This window comes from Arachis hypogaea, chromosome 12 (genome assembly GCF_003086295.3).
Source record: "Arachis hypogaea cultivar Tifrunner chromosome 12, arahy.Tifrunner.gnm2.J5K5, whole genome shotgun sequence".
NCBI lineage: Eukaryota > Viridiplantae > Streptophyta > Magnoliopsida > Fabales > Fabaceae > Arachis > Arachis hypogaea.
In genome coordinates, this window is record NC_092047.1 from 11,885,409 (window position 1) to 11,907,873 (window position 22,465).

Sequence of the window (22,465 nt, forward strand, 5' to 3'; positions counted from 1 at the left end):
TTAAAAATTAAATAAAGATAGTATATAATAAAAAGGTTTAGAGGTAAGTAGCACTCGAACTTTTAGTACGATCATGAGGTGCTAAAAGTTAGGGTGTTACATTATGGTATCAGAGCAGTTCGTCCTTGTTAGAGCCTTGGAAATGAACTGACTATGCTTCACTGCATACTCTGAGTGTCTATCATGCAGTAGGACTTGTCCTAGTGACAAAAATTTGAGTTTCAGATGCATGATTGTCTATTGATTAATGCTGTTAGTCGACCGTTGCATCTCTCATGGTATTAGGTCTGGCCAACTTAATACTAATGATTCATGTATATGGAAACACTAATAGATTATCATAGACAAAATAGAAATAATAGGTTATGCGAATCAAGAGGTTTGGGAACGTTAGAAGTTACGTCCTAGGGGTTGGATTCGTTTACTCTTTATTCGTGCTAGGTAACTTGGTGTCATCTTTTCTTTCACTATTTATTCATTTATTTTTCATCTCCTCCATCCCTTGTTTTAATTCTTTTCAAAACCAGATTTGATTATCCATCCTTATCATTATTTGTATACTTCTTCATAAATCCTTACCCTTCGATCTGATTTTGAGTTTCTTTCAATGCAACGCATAATTCTCAGTATCTACATTTGTTTTGTATTCCTTTGATTAAACATGAGCTTGTTTATGCCATGAGCAATTTCTAGATGTGACAAGCAAATACGATAGTTTTGTGAGATACGGTTGTCACAAAAAACAGACTGTTCTCTTCGTTGAAATGGCCTAAAGGAAATAGATCGCTTGCAGATGGATCTTTTCTGAACTTTTATCCTTGACATTGCTTATATTCTTCTTCGAGCATCTTGTACCCTTTGATTTTGAGCTAGATTTGGGACAATAATCAATCTTTAATTCTTCACAAACATTGTCATGAACCTTGGTTATCTATATTTGTGAACCTGGTAATTCAGCTTGAATTTGCTTCGACTTATGTTACTACCTTTTCTTTTATTGTTCCTGTCCAAGTTCTTTTCTCAGATTTTTCCTTAGGATACAATTTAACTCTCATCCAAACTATTTTCCACACTCTTCTCAAATCATTTTCAATAAATCAAACCGGCAACTTTTAACATTTTCAAATTATCCTACCGTAATCCAGAAATCACAATCATCAGAATAACTCAGTTCCTGGCTGCACTTAAATCCTTCAAACCTCAAACTTATCACAAATATCAATATAAATTAAATCGACAGGTAATCACAACATCAATTCACTTATCAAATACTAATTTAACCGGTGAAAATTTATTAAAACCCTACCTCCGTACAGAAATTACAACAACGAAAACTCTGGAGAAACTTTTCGTCCGAGCTGCTAAAGAGAAAAACGCCAGAAATCGTCCGTGCCTCCTAGAACTCAAGGATACAGTTGTACGAGCCTATATTAACTGAATTTGAGGGAGCCCGCATGGGTGGTGAAGTCCAATTTTTAAGAGGGATTATGCCCAATTCTATGTAAAAGTAACCGAAAACGTGGTATTATTTCGAAAATCTGATTTATAAATTTATTTTGAAACATGATTTTATAGTGGAAAACATTTTTATTTACATATTTACTCATATTGAGAAACGTATTTTGTATTGAAAATTGCCAATCTGATTTATGAATATTGTTTGATTTTTGAATTATTACGGAAAGAGTTATGTTCAATCCGATTTATTAAGAAAATTATAATCTTTTAAATTCACTCTTTTGAGAAGAAATTTTGTTTTAAGTTATGATATGAATTTGGTTTGTTAAGAAAAAGAAAGAATGAGAAAAGAACATGGCACGTGTGATTATGAAATGTTTAAAAGGTCACGAGAGGGTGACGGAAAGTAAATGGTTTTGGTTCCAATGGGATAATGTTAAGCTGTGGGCTTTATATGTGAATAATTGTGCGGGGACGCCCGTGTGTATGAAATGGCTTCCAGGAGAAAGTGGCACATGCTTCAGTTGGAGAATCAGCGCCTGCAAGTACTTGAGTATTGTAAGGCCCACATCGGTTGGAGAGGAGAACGAAGCATGCCTTATAAGGGTGTGGATACCTCTCCCTAGCATGACGCGTTTTGACGAGTGAGTGTGGGGGGCTTCGGCTAGCATCCCTATCGTCAAAAGCAAAACCGTGAGGCCTTGTGTGCCAAAGCGGACAATATCGTGCTAGCGGGTGGTCTGGGCTGTTACAGATGGTATCAGAGCAGTTCGTCCCTGTTAGAGCCTTGGGAATGGACTGACTATACTTCTGATGATTAACGCTATTAGTTTACCGTTGCATATCTCATGATATTAAGTTTGGCCAACTTAATACTGATGATTTGTGTTTACGGAAACACTAATGGGTTATCATGGGCGAAATAGAAGTAATAGGTAATGCGAATCACGGGATTTGGGAACGTTAGAGGTTAAGTTTTAGGGGTAAGCTTCGTTTCAACGTATAATCCTTACTTGTGCTAATGTAGCTTGAAGTCATCTCTTCCTTGATTGCTTGTAGTGAAATTCTTTGTTTCGAACTTCTTTTTTGAGATGTGTTTTGAATAACTCCCGACCATATCTTGTCATTCATAAGATATGATTTCTCTCACGTTTGAAAAAATTGAACATGTTAAATCTTTCTGTTTTTCTTTGACATGTTTAAAAGGAAAGTTAATATGAAACTTTTTCAATTTATATCAATTTTCGAGGACGAAAATTTTTATAAGTGGAATAGGATGTAAGATCCCGTATTTTTTTAAAATTAAATAGTTAACTATTTATAAACTAATATATTATATTGAGATGTAATTTTTAAGAAAACTATTTATTAATATTATTATTATTATTATTATTAGTATTATTATTACCGAAGCCTTCTGAAGAAACAGAAGAAAAGAAAATGAAATTTATGCATGTATATATATATAAACCAATGCCACGTTTCCTTTATATAAGCAAAGCACTAATGACACATGATCACCTTTCATTCCATTATTCATCATTCCCTTTACTTCTTCACCGAACCACTTGGAAAAGAAATAGAGAGAGAGGGACGTAAGCTCCATGAAACCGAGAGCTTTTGGTTTTAATTTCTTGAAATTCGTAACTCCAATAGAAAATCTAATCCGGTAAAAGTGTTCGTATCTTCCTTCTCTACGCGTTGACGTTACTTTTGTCCGGTGGAAGTCGACGGTGACGTAGCTCCCTTACCCCTTGAGTTCGGTTAACTGGAGTTCTAGGAAGCACAGACGATTTCTGACGCTTTTTCCTTCAGCAGTTCGGTCAAAAAACTTTTTCGAAGGTCCCGTTAGTTTGATTTCGTATGGAGGTAGGGTTTGGTAACTTTATAATAATTAAATATGAGTTTGATAAGTGAATGTTGATTTAGTTGATTATTGCTTGAATTTGAATGAGTTTATGTTAAATTATTGTTGAATTATTGTTGTTTGCTTGAGATTTTGATTCAGTTATGTATGAACAACTAGCTGGGATGCTTTGATTATTTTGGGAGTAAGAAATGAAATTTTCAAAAGTTTTAAGAAATATATTAACTGATTTTGAATTATTAAAGAAATGTTTTTGCTGCTGGAGTCGGTTGGATTATTAATTGTTTTAAAGATTTTGGAGAATGGCATAAAGATGTGGTTTTAGTTTTAAAAGAAAAAGAGAAGATAAATCGGCACGTGTACTTATGAAATAATTAAAAGGTCACAAGAGGGTGACAGAGAGTAAATAGTTATAGTGTCGTTGTGAAAAGTTAAGCCGTGGGCTTGATGTGTGAGTAATTGTATGGGAATTTCGTGTATATGGAATGGCTTCCAGGAGAAAGTGGCACATGCTGCAGCTGGAGAATCAGCACCTGCAAGTACTTGCAGAGGTCATGTTCGGCATACTTCAGCTGGAGAATCAGCGCCTGCAAGAAGTGGAAACTTGCAGAGGTTATGCCGCTGGAATGCCTTATCTGACTTGCGAGTCGGATTGCGTCGGGTGCGGGTCGAAACCGACAAATGAGCTCATTACCTGCGATAGGAATAGACATGCATCATGCTTGTTTGCGCATATCTCTGTGCTATGTAACTCTGTGATTGTGTGTGTGTGCTGCATGACTGATTGACTTCTGGGTTCTTTTATTATTCATGCTTATAAGTGTTTTGTTGTTAGTTGCGGTCGGTTAATAATGGCAAAATGAACTTAACTTCTAACCCCGACCCTACTAAGAACTTCCCAGCTCTTACCCCCTACCTCCACCCCTTTCAGCTACAGGTGCAAAGGTTCATTGTCAAGTTATGGGAGCACAGAGGAATATGTTTATAAGTTGAGTTGTTAGGATTTGTTTTCCCCTCGCCTTGTTAGTTAGAGTTTTTAGAGGGGTAGGATTTGTTTTTGGGAATCTTGAAATAAGTTTATGTATTTAATACTATGTGAATATATATACTTTTGTGATTTAGTAGCGTAAAATAAAGTCTCTTTTCGTTTTCTTAATTAAAGTTTCGGTTCGTATTCGCGAAGGCTCAATATTAAATAAAGATAGTATATAATAAAAAGGTTTAGAGGTAAGTAGCACTCGGACTTTTAGTATGATCATGAGGTGCTAAAAGTTAGGGAAAACAAATCCTAACAACTCAACTTATAAACATATTCCTCTGTGCTCCCGTAACTTGACAATGAGCCTTTGCACCTGTAGCTGAAAGGGGTGGAGGTAGGGGGTAAGAACTGGGAAGTTCTTAGTAGGGTCGGGGTTAGAAGTTAAGTTCATTTTGCCATTATTAACCGACCGCAACTAACAACAAAACACTTATAAGCATGAATAATAAAAGAACTCAGAAGTCAATCAGTCATGCAGCACACACACACAATCACAGAGTTACATAGCACAGAAATATGCGCAAACAAGCATGATGCATGTCTATTCCTATCGCAGGTAATAAGCTCATTTGTCGGTTTCGACCCGCACCCGACGCAATCCGACTCGCAAGTCAGATAAGGCATTCCAGCGGCATAACCTCTGCAAGTTTCCACTTCTTGTAGGTGCTGATTCTCCAGCTGAAGTATGCCGAACATGACCTCTGCAAGTACTTGCAGGTGCTGATTCTCCAGCTGAAGCATGTGCCACTTTCTCCTGGAAGCCATTCCATATACACGAAATTCCCATACAATTACTCACACATCAAGCCCACGGCTTAACTTTTCACAACGACACTATAACTATTTACTCTCCGTCACCCTCTTGTGACCTTTTAATTATTTCATAAGTACACGTACCGATTTATCTTCTCTTTTTCTTTTAAAACTAAAACCACATCTTTATGCCATTCTCCAAAATCTTTAAAATAATTAATAATCCAACCGACTCCAGCAGCAAAAACATTTCTTTAATAATTCAAAATCAGTTAATATATTTCTTAAAGCTTTTGAAAATTTCATTTCTTACTCCCAAAATAATCAAAGCATCCCAGCTAGTTGTTCATACATAATTGAATCAAAATCCCAAGCAAACAACAATAATTCAACAATAATTTAACATAAACTCATTCAAATTCAAGCAATAATCAACTAAATCAACATTCACTTATCAAACTCATATTTAATTATTATAAAGTTACCAAACCCTACCTCCATACGAAATCAAACTAACGGAACCTTCGAAAAAGTTTTCTGACCGAACTGCTGAAAGAAAAAGCGTCAGAATCGTCTGTGCTTCCTAGAACTCCAGTTAACCGAACTCAAGGGGTAGGGGAGCTACGTCACCGTCGACTTTCACCGGACAAAAATAACGTCAACGCGTAGAGAAGGAAGATACGAACACTTTTATCGGATTAGATTTTCTATTGGAGTTACGGATTTTAAGAAATTAAAACCAAAAGCTCTCGGTTTCATGGAGCTTACGTCCCTCTCTCTCTATTTCTTTTCCAAGTGGTTCGGTGAAGAAGTAAAGGGAATGATGAATAATGGAATGAAAGGTGATCATGTGTCATTAGTGCTTTGCTTATATAAAGGAAACGTGGCATTGGTTTATATATATATACATGCATAAATTTCATTTTCTTTTCTTTTGTTTCTTCAGAAGGCTTCGGTAATAATAATAATAATAATAATAATAATAATAATAATAATAATAATAATAATAATAATAAAAAATAGTTTTCTTAAAAATTACATCTCAATATAATATATTAGTTTATAAATAGTTAACTATTTAATTTTAAAAAAATACGGGATCTTACATCCTATCCCACTTATAAGAATTTTCGTCCTCGAAAATTGATATAAATTGAAAAAGTTTCATACTAACTTTCCTTTTAAACATGTCAAAGAAAAACAGAAAGATTTAACATGTTCAATTTTTTCAAACGTGAGAGAAATCATATCTTATGAATCACAAGATATGGTCGGGAGTTATTCAAAACACATCTCAAGAAAGAAGTTCGAAACAAAGAATTTCACTACAAGCAATCAAGGAAGAGATGACTTCAAGCTACATTAGCACAAGTAAGGATTATACGTTGAAACGAAGCTTACCCCTAAAACTTAACCTCTAACGTTCCCAAATCCCGTGATTCGCATTATCTATTACTTCTATTTCGCCCATGATAACCCATTAGTATTTCCGTAAACACAAATCATCAGTATTAAGTTGGCCAAACTTAATATCATGAGATATGCAACGGTAAACTAATAGCGTTAATCATCAGACAGTCATGCATATAATACATAAACTCTTGTTTTCAGAACAAGTTATAAAGCATGACAGACACTCAGAGTATGCAATGAAGCATAGTCAGTCCATTCCCAAGGCTCTAACAGGGACGAACTGCTCTGATTCCAATCAGAGCAGTTCGTCCCTGTTAGAGCCTTGGGAATGGACTGACTATGCTTTACTGCATACTCTGAGTGTCTGTCATGCAGTAGGACTTATCCCACTGACAAGAGTTTGAGTTTCAAATGCATGATTGTCTATTGATTAATGCTGTTAGTCGACCGTTGCATCTCTCATGGTATTAGGTCTGGCCAACTTAATACTAATGATTCATGTATATGGAAATACTAATGGATTATCATAGACGACATAGAAGTAATAAGTAACGTGAATCGTGGGTTTTGGGAACATTAGGAGTTAATTTCTTGATTCTACTCGATTACGAATCTATTCTTTCAAGATTTGCCGAGAGTTTCTTATTCGAGATTTCTTTCTTAAAAAGTTAACTAATTATTTTTCAACCTTGTTCCTTATTCATATGCTTTCACATTTGATCCTAATTGCATATGTCCTCTTAAATTTCTTAGATATCTGCCTTGTGTTATTTAAACTCCTCTTCTTGACTCGTATATTCTTTGATGTAATTTTTGGACTTGTTTAATGCATCAAAGTGAATCGTTGAAATCTTTGTGAACCTTGTCCGAGTTGCTTGTTCTTTCTCTAAGGTCTTGTATCTTTTTAGTGACTTGAGATTTGTTTTGATGTCACGTGCGACCGTTATACATAGCAAGTGGTGCGTTAGCTCTTTATGATATGTTTCGTGAACACAAAAGGTGGAGCTTGTAAGCGTGCGACATCACAGGATGTTTTAGGGTTTTGAGTCCCGTGAAGAAGTTTGCGGAAGTTAGATTTTTGACCAGTAATGGGTCGCGAAGTATATGATGAGGTTGAGAATTTCACGAATAATCTGTTTGTTAAAGTACATTTTGGAGTGGCGAATATACCTCAGGTTGAAGTTTGGAATTGAAGCCTACAGTTGGTGTGAGATTAGATTAGTGTGTGAACGTTAAGCACATCATTTTAACCCCATGCATGTTTTATAACATTTCGTTATCTTGCCTTACCATCACATGATCAAACCATGTTATCTCTTATATCGAATCTGCCTTGTTACTTTTACTTTGCAACCACATTTCTACCCTTGTTATGCCATATGACCATCAAAGTATTTGAAAGTTGTATATATGTATATATGCTGAGATATTTTTGCTTCTTCCTTAAATGTGTTTAAAAAATAAAGTAGTATAAAATATCTTTTGTTTGTACGAATTTTCGAGAACGAAATTTATGTAAGGTGAGTGGGATATAACACCCTGAATTTTAAAAAAATTAAATAATAATTTATTATTTTATTTAAAAAATTTATTCTCCTAAAAATAATTAAATTAAATTTTATAATACTTTGAATTTAAAATTTATAAGATTTTTAAATTATTTTTATTATTATAATAAAATATTCAAAAAAAATAAATAAAAGAATTATTATTATTATTATTATTATTATTATTATTATTGTTATTGTTATTATTATTATTATTATTATTTAGTTTCATTCTATTATTATAATTACTATATTATGTTATATTACTATATTTTCTTATCATTCGCGGAACCATTTGGAATCAAAGGAAGAAAGAATGAAGCCATAAGAAAAGAAAAAAAAAGCATGGCTTATATCCATATGTATGCATATATAAAACATAACACATGTCTCTTTCCCTTATTAACCAAAGGCACTTAATCATGAGTTATCATCCAATGCCATTTATTATGGCCGAATGGATTAAGAAAGAGAAAAGGGAAAGGAAAGGAAACATGACACCTAAACCCCTCCTTTGACACATATCCTTATGCAATGTTTCTATCACCCTCTGATCTTCTTTCTTCAGCTCATAACCGAGTTGAACTTTCAAAAAAGAGAGAGAGAGCCGAGAGTAACCCTTGGGAGAGACCGTGACTTTTCAACATCTTCTTTTTCCGATTTCTTTAAATTCGTACTCCAATAGAAAATTTAATTCAGTAAAAATGTTTGTATTTTCCTCCTTTACATGTTGGTGTTATTTTTGTCCGGTAGAAGTTGACGGTGACGTAGCTTCTCTTTCCTTTGAGTTCGGCTAACTGGAGTTCTAGGAAGCACAGAGGATTTCTGACGCTTTCTCCTTCAGCAACCCAGTCAGAAAGCTTTTCCGGAGCTTTCGATGATTTTGATTTCATACAAAGGTAGGGGATTTTATTTTGAAATTAACTGTTTTAAATTATGAATGCCACGGAAGTCTAGTGGATATTTGCAAATAATTTATGATTGTTTGGAATGACTGAATGATGAGTTTGAATTGAAGCTGTGATTGATATTGATTTTGTGATTGATATTGGTTTTCTGGTTTGAACTCCAGTTGGCCAAACTCAAGGGGTAGAGGAGCTACGTCACCGTCGACTTCCACCGGACAAATATAACGCCAACACGTAGAGGAGGAAGATACGAACACTTTTATCGGATTAGATTTTTTATTGGAGTTACGTATCACAAGAAATCGAAGCCGGAAAGTTTTGGGAAGCTCACGGTTTCTTTCTTCTCTCGGTTCTATCTCTCTTGTACCACTCCAGTATAAAGCATGCAATGCTAATTAGGTGTTAATGATGATGATTTATGGAAAAGGTTACACATAAGGGGTTTAGGTGTCATGAATATATCAATATGTATATATATATTTACAAGCCACGTTTCTTTTCTTTCTTTTGGTTATATGTATATATACATATGCTGAAATGCATATAAGTAAGTTTCTTTTCCTTTTTCCCAAATGGCTTCGGCCACTTCCTTTTTTTTTTTTAACATTAATAATAATAATAATAATAATAATAATAATAATAAAAAGATCAATTTAAACTTTGTCTATTAAAATAATAATTTTTTTTAAAATAACCAATTATTTAATTTTTTAAAAAAAATTCGGAGTTTTACACCCTACCCCACTTATAAAAATTTTCGTCCTCGAAAATTGTTATAAACGAAAATTTTCATCCTAAAAAAAAATTTTGTCCTTAACATTTTCTTTACCTATAAGCAGGTGCGAGTAAACGGTTCTTATCTTATTTTCTAGTCCTCAGGTATATTGTGTATCCTCATCTCGTCTCAACTTACGTATAGCAGTTAAAGAAATACAAAAATGTGACGCACCAGAAACATAAAGTGCAGTTAAGGAGCGAGTCTTAACACAATACTGACATTGGGTCAGGGAGTCCGAGTACGAGCATCTTCAGTAGTCATTGTAAATACCCTCCCTGGCTGTTGCGATTTAGCTATTCCTCGTACCAACTTTTCTGGACAATTGCTTGCTATATGCCCCGGTTCACCACAGTGGTAGCAGATTCTCAGTCCAAGTTAACAAGGCCTACCAGGGTGATTCTTTCCACATTGCCTACACGTTGGGCCCTCCTGACTCTGCTGCTGAGGTTGCTTACCGGTATCCTGCCTTGGCCTATTTCCATTCCCAGTTGTAGAGCGCGTAGGGAAGTTTCTAACTTGTTGGTTCCCTCGCATAGGTACTCCTGGTACCTTAAAATCAACTTTTTGCTGTACCGCATGCCTATGAAAATTATTAAAGTTTCTTGGCGGTAAGCTTGGATGTCCCATCCTTGACGCTGCCATCTTATGTTCACAATCTTCCATCAGCTGACTCTTATTGACAAGCTCTGCGAAATTCCGTATCTCCAGCGGGACTAATGAATGCATCAGCTCGTCGCGAAGTCCTCCTTCGTACTTTAAACACTTCCATTCTTCAAAATCATCTGGGTTTCCCTGACAGATCTTAGAGAATCGGCACAAATCCTCAAATTTTCGAGTATATTCTGCCACTGACATATTCCCCTGCGTCAACTGCATCAGTTCCATTTCTTTAGCATCACGAACAGTTCTAGGAAAATACTTTTTGTAAAATTCCTCCTTAAAAGTATCCCAGTCAATCTCTTCCACCACCTGTCTTAACAAGCGTTGCACTCCATGCCACCAGTGTTCAGCTTCTCCCTCCAGCATATAGGTCGCAAATTTCACGTACTGTCTTTCTGGTACATGTTGCGCTCGCAATGACTTCTCGATACCATGGAACCAATTGTCAGCTTCAGTTGCAACAAGCGTCCCCTTAAACTTGGGCGGATTTACTTTCAGAAAGGTTGCCAGTGTCATGGGGTTATCGTGGTTTCCAGCACCTTCATTATTATTACCGTCTCCACCACGCTCACCATTGCGTCGTCCGTTACGATCTCCGTTCCTCTCCCTTAAACGGTCAATTGCTCGCGTAGTAGCAGTTGCCGTTTCACGCACAGCCTCAGCCATGGTGTTCATCGCAGCTATAAAAGCATCCGCACCTCTCGTCGGTTCCTCTGCAGTTCGTCCCTGTTAGAGCCTTGGGAATGGACTGACTATGCTTTACTGCATACTCTGAGTGTCTGTCATGCAGTAGGACTTATCCCACTGACAAGAGTTTGAGTTTCAAATGCATGATTGTCTATTGATTAATGCTGTTAGTCGACCGTTGCATCTCTCATGGTATTAGGTCTGGCCAACTTAATACTAATGATTCATGTATATGGAAATACTAATGGATTATCATAGACGACATAGAAGTAATAAGTAACGTGAATCGTGGGTTTTGGGAACATTAGGAGTTAATTTCTTGATTCTACTCGATTACGAATCTATTCTTTCAAGATTTGCCGAGAGTTTCTTATTCGAGATTTCTTTCTTAAAAAGTTAACTAATTATTTTTCAACCTTGTTCCTTATTCATATGCTTTCTCATTTGATCCTAATTGCATATGTCCTCTTAAATTTCTTAGATATCTGCCTTGTGTTATTTAAACTCCTCTTCTTGACTTGTATATTCTTTGATGTAATTTTTGGACTTGTTTAATGCATCAAAGTGAATCGTTGAAATCTTTGTGAACCTTGTCCGAGTTGCTTGTTCTTTCTCTAAGGTCTTGTATCTTTTTAGTGACTTGAGATTTGTTTTGATGTCACGTGCGACCGTTATACATAGCAAGTGGTGCGTTAGCTCTTTATGATATGTTTCGTGAACACAAAAGGTGGAGCTTGTAAGCGTGCGACATCACAGGATGTTTTAGGGTTTTGAGTCCCGTGAAGAAGTTTGCGGAAGTTAGATTTTTGACCAGTAATGGGTCGCGAAGTATATGATGAGGTTGAGAATTTCACGAATAATCTGTTTGTTAAAGTACATTTTGGAGTGGCGAATATACCTCAGGTTGAAGTTTGGAATTGAAGCCTACAGTTGGTGTGAGATTAGATTAGTGTGTGGACGTTAAGCACATCATTTTAACCCCATGCATGTTTTATAACATTTCGTTATCTTGCCTTACCATCACATGATCGAACCATGTTATCTCTTATATTGAATCTGCCTTGTTACTTTTACTTTGCAACCACATTTCTACCCTTGTTATGCCATATGACCATCAAAGTATTTGAAAGTTGTATATATGTATATATGCTGAGATATTTTTGCTTCTTCCTTAAATGTGTTTAAAAAATAAAGTAGTATAAAATATCTTTTGTTTGTACGAATTTTCGAGAACGAAAATTTTTGTAAGGTGGGTGGGATATAACACCCCGAATTTTAAAAAAATTAAATAATAATTTATTATTTTATTTAAAAAATTTATTCTCCTAAAAATAATTAAATTATTTTTATTATTATAATAAAATATTCAAAAAAAATAAATAAAAGCATTATTATTATTATTATTATTATTATTATTATTATTATTATTATTATTATTATTATTATTATTATTTAGTTTCATTCTATTATTATAATTACTATATTATGTTATATTACTATATTTTCTTATCATTCACGGAACCATTTGGAATCAAAGAAAGAAAGAATGAAGCCATAAGAAAAGAAAAAAGAAGCATGGCTTATATCCATATGTATACATATATAAAACATAACACATGTCTCTTTCCCTTATTAACCAAAGGCACTTAATCATGAGTTATCATCCAATGCCATTTATTATGACCGAATGGATTAAGAAAGAGAAAAGGGAAAGGAAAGGAAACATGACACCTAAACCCTTCCTTTGACACATATCCTTATGCAATGTTTCTATCACCCTTTGATCTTCTTTTTTCAGCTCATAACCGAGTTGAACTTTCAAAAAAGAGAGAGAGAGCCGAGAGTAACCCTTGGGAGAGACCGTGACCTTTCAACATCTTCTTTTTCCGATTTCTTTAAATTCGTACTCCAATAGAAAATCTAATTCAGTAAAAATGTTTGTATCTTCCTCCTTTACGTGTTGGTGTTATTTTTGTCCGGTAGAAGTTGACGGTGACGTAGCTTCTCTTTCCTTTGAGTTCGGCTAACTGGAGTTCTAGGAAGCACAGACGATTTCTGACGCTTTCTCCTTCAGCAACCCAGTCAGAAAGCTTCTCCGGAGCTTTCGATGATTTTGATTTCATACGAAGGTAGGGGATTTTATTTTGAAATTAACTGTTTTAAATTATGAATGCCACGGAAGTCTAGTGGATATTTGCAAATAATTTATGATTGTTTGAAATGACTGAATGATGAGTTTGAATTGAAGCTGTGATTGATATTGATTTTGTGATTGATATTGGTTTTCTGGTTTGAACTCCAGTTGGCCAAACTCAAGGGGTAGAGGAGCTACGTCACCGTCGACTTCCACCGGACAAATATAACGCCAACACGTAGAGGAGGAAGATACGAACACTTTTATCGGATTAGATTTTTTATTGGAGTTACGTATCACAAGAAATCGAAGCCGGAAAGTTTTGGGAAGCTCACGGTTTCTTTCTTCTCTCGGTTCTATCTCTCTTGTACCACTCCAGTATAAAGCATGCAATGCTAATTAGGTGTTAATGATGATGATTTATGGAAAAGGTTACACATAAGGGGTTTAGGTGTCATGAATATATCAATATGTATATATATATTTACAAGCCACGTTTCTTTTCTTTCTTTTGGTTATATGTATATATACATATGCTGAAATGCATATAAGTAAGTTTCTTTTCCTTTTTCCCAAATGGCTTCGGCCACTTCCTTTTTTTTTTTTAACATTATTAATAATAATAATAATAATAATAATAATAATAATAATAATAATAATAAAAAAAAGATCAATTTAAACTTTGTCTATTAAAATAATAATTTTTTTTAAAATAACCAATTATTTAATTTTTTAAAAAAAATTCGGAGTTTTACACCCTACCCCACTTATAAAAATTTTCGTCTTCGAAAATTGTTATAAACGAAAATTTTCATCCTAAAAGAAAATTTTGCCCTCAACATTTCCTTTACCTATAAGCAGGTGCGAGTAAACGGTTCTTATCTTATTTTCTAGTCCTCAGGTATATTGTGTATTCTCATCTCGTCTCAACTTACGTATAGCAGTTAAAGAAATACAAAAATGTGACGCACCAGAAACATAAAGTGCAGTTAAGGAGCGAGTCTTAACACAATACTGACCTTGGGTCAGGGAGTCCGAGTACGAGCATCTTCAGTAGTCATTGTAAATACCCTCCTTGGTTGTTGCGATTTAGCTATTCCTCGTACCAACTTTTCTGGACAATTGCTTGCTATATGCCCTGGTTCACCACAGTGGTAGCAGACTCTCAGTCCAAGATAACAAGGCCTACCAGGGTGATTCTTTTCACATTGCCTACACGTTGGGCCTTCCTGACTCTGCTGCTGAGGTTGCTTACCGGTATCCTGCCTTGGCCTATTTCCATTCCCAGTTGTAGAGCGCGTAGGGAAGTTTCTAACTTGTTGGTTCCCTCGCATAGGTACTCCTGGTACCTTAAAATCAACTTTTTGCTGTACCGCATGCCTATGAAAATTATTAAAGTTTCTTGGCGGTAAGCTTGGATGTCCCATCCTTGACGCTGCCATCTTATGTTCACAATCTTCCATCAGCTGACTCTTATTGACAAGCTCTGCGAAATTCCGTATCTCCAGCGGGACTAATGAATGCATCAGCTCGTCGCGAAGTCCTCCTTCGTACTTTAAACACTTCCATTCTTCAAAATCATCTGGGTTTCCCTGACAGATCTTAGAGAATCGGCACAAATCCTCAAATTTTCGAGTATATTCTGCCACTGACATATTCCCCTGCGTCAACTGCATCAGTTCCATTTCTTTAGCATCACGAACAGTTCTAGGAAAATACTTTTTGTAAAATTCCTCCTTAAAAGTATCCCAGTCAATCTCTTCCACCACCTGTCTTAACAAGCGTTGCACTCCATGCCACCAGTGTTCAGCTTCTCCCTCCAGCATATAGGTCGCAAATTCCACGTACTGTCTTTCTGGTACATGTTGCGCTCGCAATGACTTCTCGATACCATGGAACCAATTGTCAGCTTCAGTTGCAACAAGCGTCCCCTTAAACTTGGGCGGATTTACTTTCAGAAAGGTTGCCAGTGTCATGGGGTTATCGTGGTTTCCAGCACCTTCATTATTATTACCGTCTCCACCACGCTCACCATTGCGTCGTCCGTTACGATCTCCGTTCCTCTCCCTTAAACGGTCAATTGCTCGCGTAGTAGCAGTTGCCGTTTCACGCACAGCCTCAGCCATGGTGTTCATCGCAGCTATAAAAGCATCCGCACCTCTCGTCGGTTCCTCTGCAGTTCGTCCCTGTTAGAGCCTTGGGAATGGACTGACTATGCTTTACTGCATACTCTGAGTGTCTGTCATGCAGTAGGACTTATCCCACTGACAAGAGTTTGAGTTTCAAATGCATGATTGTCTATTGATTAATGCTGTTAGTCGACCGTTGCATCTCTCATGGTATTAGGTCTGGCCAACTTAATACTAATGATTCATGTATATGGAAATACTAATGGATTATCATAGACGACATAGAAGTAATAAGTAACGTGAATCGTGGGTTTTGGGAACATTAGGAGTTAATTTCTTGATTCTACTCGATTACGAATCTATTCTTTCAAGATTTGCCGAGAGTTTCTTATTCGAGATTTCTTTCTTAAAAAGTTAACTAATTATTTTTTAACCTTGTTCCTTATTCATATGCTTTCTCATTTGATCCTAATTGCATATGTCCTCTTAAATTTCTTAGATATCTGCCTTGTGTTATTTAAACTCCTCTTCTTGACTCGTATATTCTTTGATGTAATTTTTGGACTTGTTTAATGCATCAAAGTGAATCGTTGAAATCTTTGTGAACCTTGTCCGAGTTGCTTGTTCTTTCTCTAAGGTCTTGTATCTTTTTAGTGACTTGAGATTTGTTTTGATGTCACGTGCGACCGTTATACATAGCAAGTGGTGCGTTAGCTCTTTATGATATGTTTCGTGAACACAAAAGGTGGAGCTTGTAAGCGTGCGACATCACAGGATGTTTTAGGGTTTTGAGTCCCGTGAAGAAGTTTGCGGAAGTTAGATTTTTGACCAGTAATGGGTCGCGAAGTATATGATGAGGTTGAGAATTTCACGAATAATCTGTTTGTTAAAGTACATTTTGGAGTGGCGAATATACCTCAGGTTGAAGTTTGGAATTGAAGCCTACAGTTGGTGTGAGATTAGATTAGTGTGTGGACGTTAAGCACATCATTTTAACCCCATGCATGTTTTATAACATTTCGTTATCTTGCCTTACCATCACATGATCGAACCATGTTATCTCTTATATCGAATCTGCCTTGTTACTTTTACTTTGCAACCACATTTCTACCCTTGTTATGCCATATGACCATCAAAGTATTTGAAAGTTGTATATATGTATATATGCTGAGATATTTTTGCTTCTTCCTTAAATGTGTTTAAAAAATAAAGTAGTATCAAATATCTTTTGTTTGTACGAATTTTCGAGAACGAAAATTTTTGTAAGGTGGGTGGGATATAACACCCCGAATTTTAAAAAAATTAAATAATAATTTATTATTTTATTTAAAAAATTTATTCTCCTAAAAATAATTAAATTAAATTTTATAATACTTTGAATTTAAAATTTATTAAAATTTTTAAATTATTTTTATTATTATAATAAAATATTCAAAAAAAATAAATTAAAGAATTATTATTATTATTATTATTATTATTATTATTATTATTATTATTATTATTTAGTTTCATTCTATTATTATAATTACTATATTATGTTATATTACTATATTTTCTTATCATTCACGGAACCATTTGGAATCAAAGGAAGAAAGAATGAAGCCATAAGAAAAGAAAAAAGAAGCATGGCTTATATCCATATGTATGCATATATAAAACATAACACATGTCTCTTTCCCTTATTAACCAAAGGCACTTAATCATGAGTTATCATCCAATGCCATTTATTATGACCGAATGGATTAAGAAAGAGAAAAGGGAAAGGAAAGGAAACATGACACCTAAACCCCTCCTTTGACACATATCCTTATGCAATGTCAATATTGGGTTTCAGTTTTTGAGAAAATTCCAAAAGAAAATCTTTTTTGTTAATAATCAGAATCATTCATCAAAGAATACCTAGTAATAATAATCACATAATTAGTAATAGTAATAAATATTACACAAAAGCGACTCAACACATAAACTTAACTCAAATAAGACTAATAATCGTCCACAACTTCGAACTGAGTCTTCGAACCTGTGTCACTGAAAGGGTGAAAAATTTTGGGGTGAGAACAAACCACGCGTTCTCAGTAAGGGATGGGAATGCCGTAAGAGTAATGTAATAAATTGCAAATAATTAACTTTACTCAATAAAACTATATTTTTATCAAACCTTTTGAAAATATTTTTTACTATTACTTTATATAATTAATTACCTTCTTTAAATTCCGAACTCAAGACAAATCTCAATCACAACCTCAGTTCTTAGTCACCTCAATACACAAACTAATAGCACAAAAAACAAATCAACACACAAAGAAATAGCAATAAGACAAATAGCACAATCACAGAGAGACAAGATAAGCTAACACAATCAAATGCAAATGTGCAAACAATGATGATGCATGTCTAGTCCTATCGCAGGTAATGAGCTCATTTGTCGGTTTCGACCCGCACCCGACGCAATCCGACTCGCAAGTCAGATAAGGCATTCCAGCGGCATAACCTCTGCAAGTTTCTACTTCTTGCAGGCGCTGATTCTCCAGCTGAAAAGTATGCCGAACATGACCTCTGCAAGTACTTGGAAATGAACTGACTATGCTTCACTGCATACTCTGAGTGTCTATCATGCAGTAGGACTTGTCCTAGTGACAAAAATTTGAGTTTCAGATGCATGATTGTCTATTGATTAATGCTGTTAGTCGACCGTTGCATCTCTCATGGTATTAGGTCTGGCCAACTTAATACTAATGATTCATGTATATGGAAACACTAATAGATTATCATAGACAAAATAGAAATAATAGGTTATGCGAATCAAGAGGTTTGGGAACGTTAGAAGTTACGTCCTAGGGGTTGGATTCGTTTACTCTTTATTCGTGCTAGGTAACTTGGTGTCATCTTTTCTTTCACTATTTATTCATTTATTTTTCATCTCCTCCATCCCTTGTTTTAATTCTTTTCAAAACCAGATTTGATTATCCATCCTTATCATTATTTGTATACTTCTTCATAAATCCTTACCCTTCGATCTGATTTTGAGTTTCTTTCAATGCAACGCATAATTCTCAGTATCTACATTTGTTTTGTATTCCTTTGATTAAACATGAGCTTGTTTATGTCATGAGCAATTTCTAGATGTGACAAGCAAATACAATAGTTCTGCGAGATACGGTTGTCACAAAAAACAGACTGTTCTCTTCGTTGAAATGGCCTAAAGAAAATAGATCGCTTGCAGATGGATCTTTTCTGAACTTTTATCCTTGACATTGCTTATATTCTTCTTCGAGCATCTTGTACCCTTTGATTTTGAGCTAGATTTGGGACAATAATCAATCTTTAATTCTTCACAGACATTGTCATGAACCTTGGTTATCTATATTTGTGAACCTGGTAATTCAGCTTGAATTTGCTTCGACTTATGTTACTACCTTTTTTTTTATTGTTCCTGTCCAAGTTCTTTTCTCAGATTTCTCCTTAGGATACAATTTAACTCTCTTTCTGACGGATTTTCTATTTTGTGCACTCATGTTTGATTTCGATTCTACTCATCTTTTCAAATTCTTGTAACCATTATCTGTGATGTTCAATCATTCTCTTTCTGGATTTTGAATTTCTTTGTTTAAACTTGAGCTTATTTGCTAAAATTGCAAGTCTTTGGATTCTAAGTTTAACTTGCATTAAACCTCTCATAAAACCACTGCACCACACTACACTTTTTCAATCATTTTCATGCGATATTATTTTTCTCACGTTTGAAAACTAAACATGTTAAATCTTTTTGTTTTTCTTTGACATGTTTAAAAAGGAAGAATACATGAATCTTTTCCATCTTATATCAATTTTCGAGGACGAAAATTTTTATAAGGTGGGTGGAATATAACACCTCGAATTTTTAAAAAATTAAATAAGTAGTTATTCATAATTTATTATTTTATTTAAAAAAAAGAGAGAAATTATTATTATTATTATTATTATTATTATTATTATTATTATTATTATTATTATTATTGACCGAAGCCATTAAGATAGTAAAGTTAAGAAAAGCCAACACATGGCTTATGCATGCATGCATGTATATTATTAAACCAATGATATTCCTTCCATGACACATATTTGTTTATATATATATAAACTAACGACACCTAAGCTTCCTAATCTTTATTAATCATCATCTTCAGCATCTCATTTCTCCCTTTTAGCGTTAAGAAAGAAAAGAATGCACCGAGAGAGAAAGAAAACCGTGAGAGAGAATGAGAGAAATCATGGCACCGTAAAACTTCTGGTTTCGATTTCTTGAGATTCGTAACTCCAATTAAAAATTCAGTCCGGTAAAAGTGTTCGTATCTTTCTTCTTTACATATTGGTATTATTTTTGTCCGGTAGAAGTTGATGGTGATGTAACTCCTCTTTCTCTTGAGTTCGGCCAATTGGAATTCTAGGAGGCACAGACGATTTCTGGCGTTTTTCTCTTTAGCAGCTCGGACGAAAAGTTTCTCCAGAATTTTCGTTGTTGTAATTTCTGTACGGAGGTAGGGTTTTAATAAATTTTCACCGGCTAAATTGGTATTTGATAAGTGAATTGATGTTGTGATTACCTGTCGATTTAATTTATATTGATATTTGTGATAAGTTTGAGGTTTGAAGGATTTAAGTGCAGCCAGGAACTGAGTTATTCTGATGATTGTGATTTCTGGATTACGGTAGGATAATTTGAAAATGTTAAAAGTTGCCGGTTTGATTTATTGAAAATGATTTGAGAAGAGTGTGGAAAATAGTTTGGATGGAACCCGAAAAGGATGGCAGAGTCCGGATTTTAGGGGAGGTGCCGCCAAGATTTTGTTATAAACCTTAAGAATTTATTTGAAATTTTATTTACAAGAAAAGATTGGATTTGAGAAATTGTATTATTTGATTTTCGATTTGTTCAAAAAATAGTTATATGTCGAATTTAATTTATTTAAGAAAAGTATATATTCTGAGTTCGATTTATTTAGAAAAGAATTATTTTATGATTTTAAATTATTTAAGAAAAGTACTATGTTTAAGTTTGATTTGAAAATGAAAAGGGACTGATGTTTTGAATTTGACTCGAGAATTTTATTTGGAGGAATTTTAGTGAACTTCAAAAGTAATTGAGTTTTTATTGAATGATTCCATTTGGCGACATCTTGGAAAATGTTAAAGAATTTGTGTTAAAAAGAAAAGGGGGATTAGTTTTGGTTTTAAAAGAAAAAGAGAAGACAAACCGGCACGTGTGATTATGAAATAATTAAAAGGTCACAAGAGGGTGACGGAAAGTAAATATTTATAGTGTTGATGTGAAAATGTTAAGCCGTGAGCTTTATGTGAGAAATTGTACGGGAATGCCCGTGTATAGGGAATGGCTTCCAGGAGAAAGTGTCACATGCTTCAGCTGGAGAATCAGCGCCTGCAAGTACTTGCAGAGGTCATGTTCGGCATACTTCAGCTGGAGAATCAGCGCCTGCAAAAAGTAGAAACTTGCAGAGGTTATGCCGCTGGAATGCCTTATCTGACTTGCGAGTCGGATTGCGTCGGGTGCGGGTCGAAACTGACAAATGAGGTCATTACCTGCGATAGGAATAGACATGCATCATGCTTGTTTGCGCATATCTCTGTGCTACGTAACTCTGTGATTGTGTGTGTGTGCTGCATGACTGATTGACTTCTGAGTTCTTTTATTATTCATGCTTATAAGTGTTTTGTTGTTAGTTACGGTCGGTTAATAATGGCAAAATGAACTTAACTTTTAACCCCGACCCTACTAAGAACTTCCCAGTTCTTACCCCCCTACTCCACCCCTTTCAGCTACAGGTGCAAAGGCTCATTGTCAAGCTGCGAGAGCACAGAGGAATATGTTTATAAGTTGAGTTGTTAGGATTTATTTTCCCCTCGCCTTGTTAGTTAGAGTTTTTAGAGGGGTAGGATTTGTTTTTAGGAATCTTGAAATAAATTTATGTATTTAATACTATGTGAATATATATACTTTTGTGATTTAGTGGCGTAAAATAAACCTGATTATTAAACCTGATTATTATATACTATCTTTATTTAATATTGAGCCTTCGTGAATACGAACCGAAACTTTAATTAAGAAAACGAAAAGAGACTTTATTTTACGCCACTAAATCACAAAAGTATATATATTCAAATAGTATTAAATACATAAACTTATTTCAAGATTCCCAAAAACAAATCCTACCCCTCTAAAAACTCTAACTAACAAGGCGAGGGGAAAACAAATCCTAACAACTCAACTTATAAACATATTCCTCTGTGCTCCCGTAACTTGACAATGAGCCTTTGCACCTGTAGCTGAAAGGGGTGGAGGTAGGGGGTAAGAACTGGGAAGTTCTTAGTAGGGTCGGGGTTAGAAGTTAAGTTCATTTTGCCATTATTAACCGACCGCAACTAACAACAAAACACTTATAAGCATGAATAATAAAAGAACTCAGAAGTCAATCAGTCATGCAGCACACACACACAATCACAGAGTTACATAGCACAGAGATATGCGCAAACAAGCATGATGCATGTCTATTCCTATCGCAGGTAATGAGCTCATTTGTCGGTTTCGACCCGCACCCGACGCAATCCGACTCGCAAGTCAGATAAGGCATTCCAGCGGCATAACCTCTGCAAGTTTCCACTTCTTGCAGGCGCTGATTCTCCAGCTGAAGTATGCCGAACATGACCTCTGCAAGTACTTGCAGGTGCTGATTCTCCAGCTGAAGCATGTGCCACTTTCTCCTAGAAACCATTCCATATACACGAAATTCCCATACAATTACTCACACATCAAGCCCACGGCTTAACTTTTCACAACGACACTATAACTATTTACTCTCCGTCACCCTCTTGTGACCTTTTAATTATTTCATAAGTACACGTGCCGATTTATCTTCTCTTTTTCTTTTAAAACTAAAACCACATCTTTATGCCGTTCTCCAAAATCTTTAAAACAATTAATAATCCAACCGACTCCAGCAGCAAAAACATTTCTTTAATAATTCAAAATCAGTTAATATATTTCTTAAAGCTTTTGAAAATTTCATTTCTTACTCCCAAAATAATCAAAGCATCCCA

General features: G+C 35.1%; 2 long non-coding RNA genes across 2 annotated transcripts; both read left to right on the forward strand.

Moving 5' to 3' along the window:
- The first annotated feature begins 8,389 nt into the window (after window positions 1–8,389).
- LOC112726859 (uncharacterized) lies at window positions 8,390–9,546 on the forward strand. The gene is made up of 2 exons (XR_003165434.2): window positions 8,390–8,976; window positions 9,150–9,546. It is a non-coding gene; the product is annotated as an uncharacterized lncRNA (long non-coding RNA).
- Window positions 9,547–12,610: 3,064 nt separating this feature from the next.
- On the forward strand, window positions 12,611–13,809 carry LOC112726860 (uncharacterized). Its single transcript, XR_003165435.3, has 2 exons — window positions 12,611–13,239; window positions 13,413–13,809. It is a non-coding gene; the product is annotated as an uncharacterized lncRNA (long non-coding RNA).
- The last annotated feature ends 8,656 nt before the right edge of the window (window positions 13,810–22,465 follow it).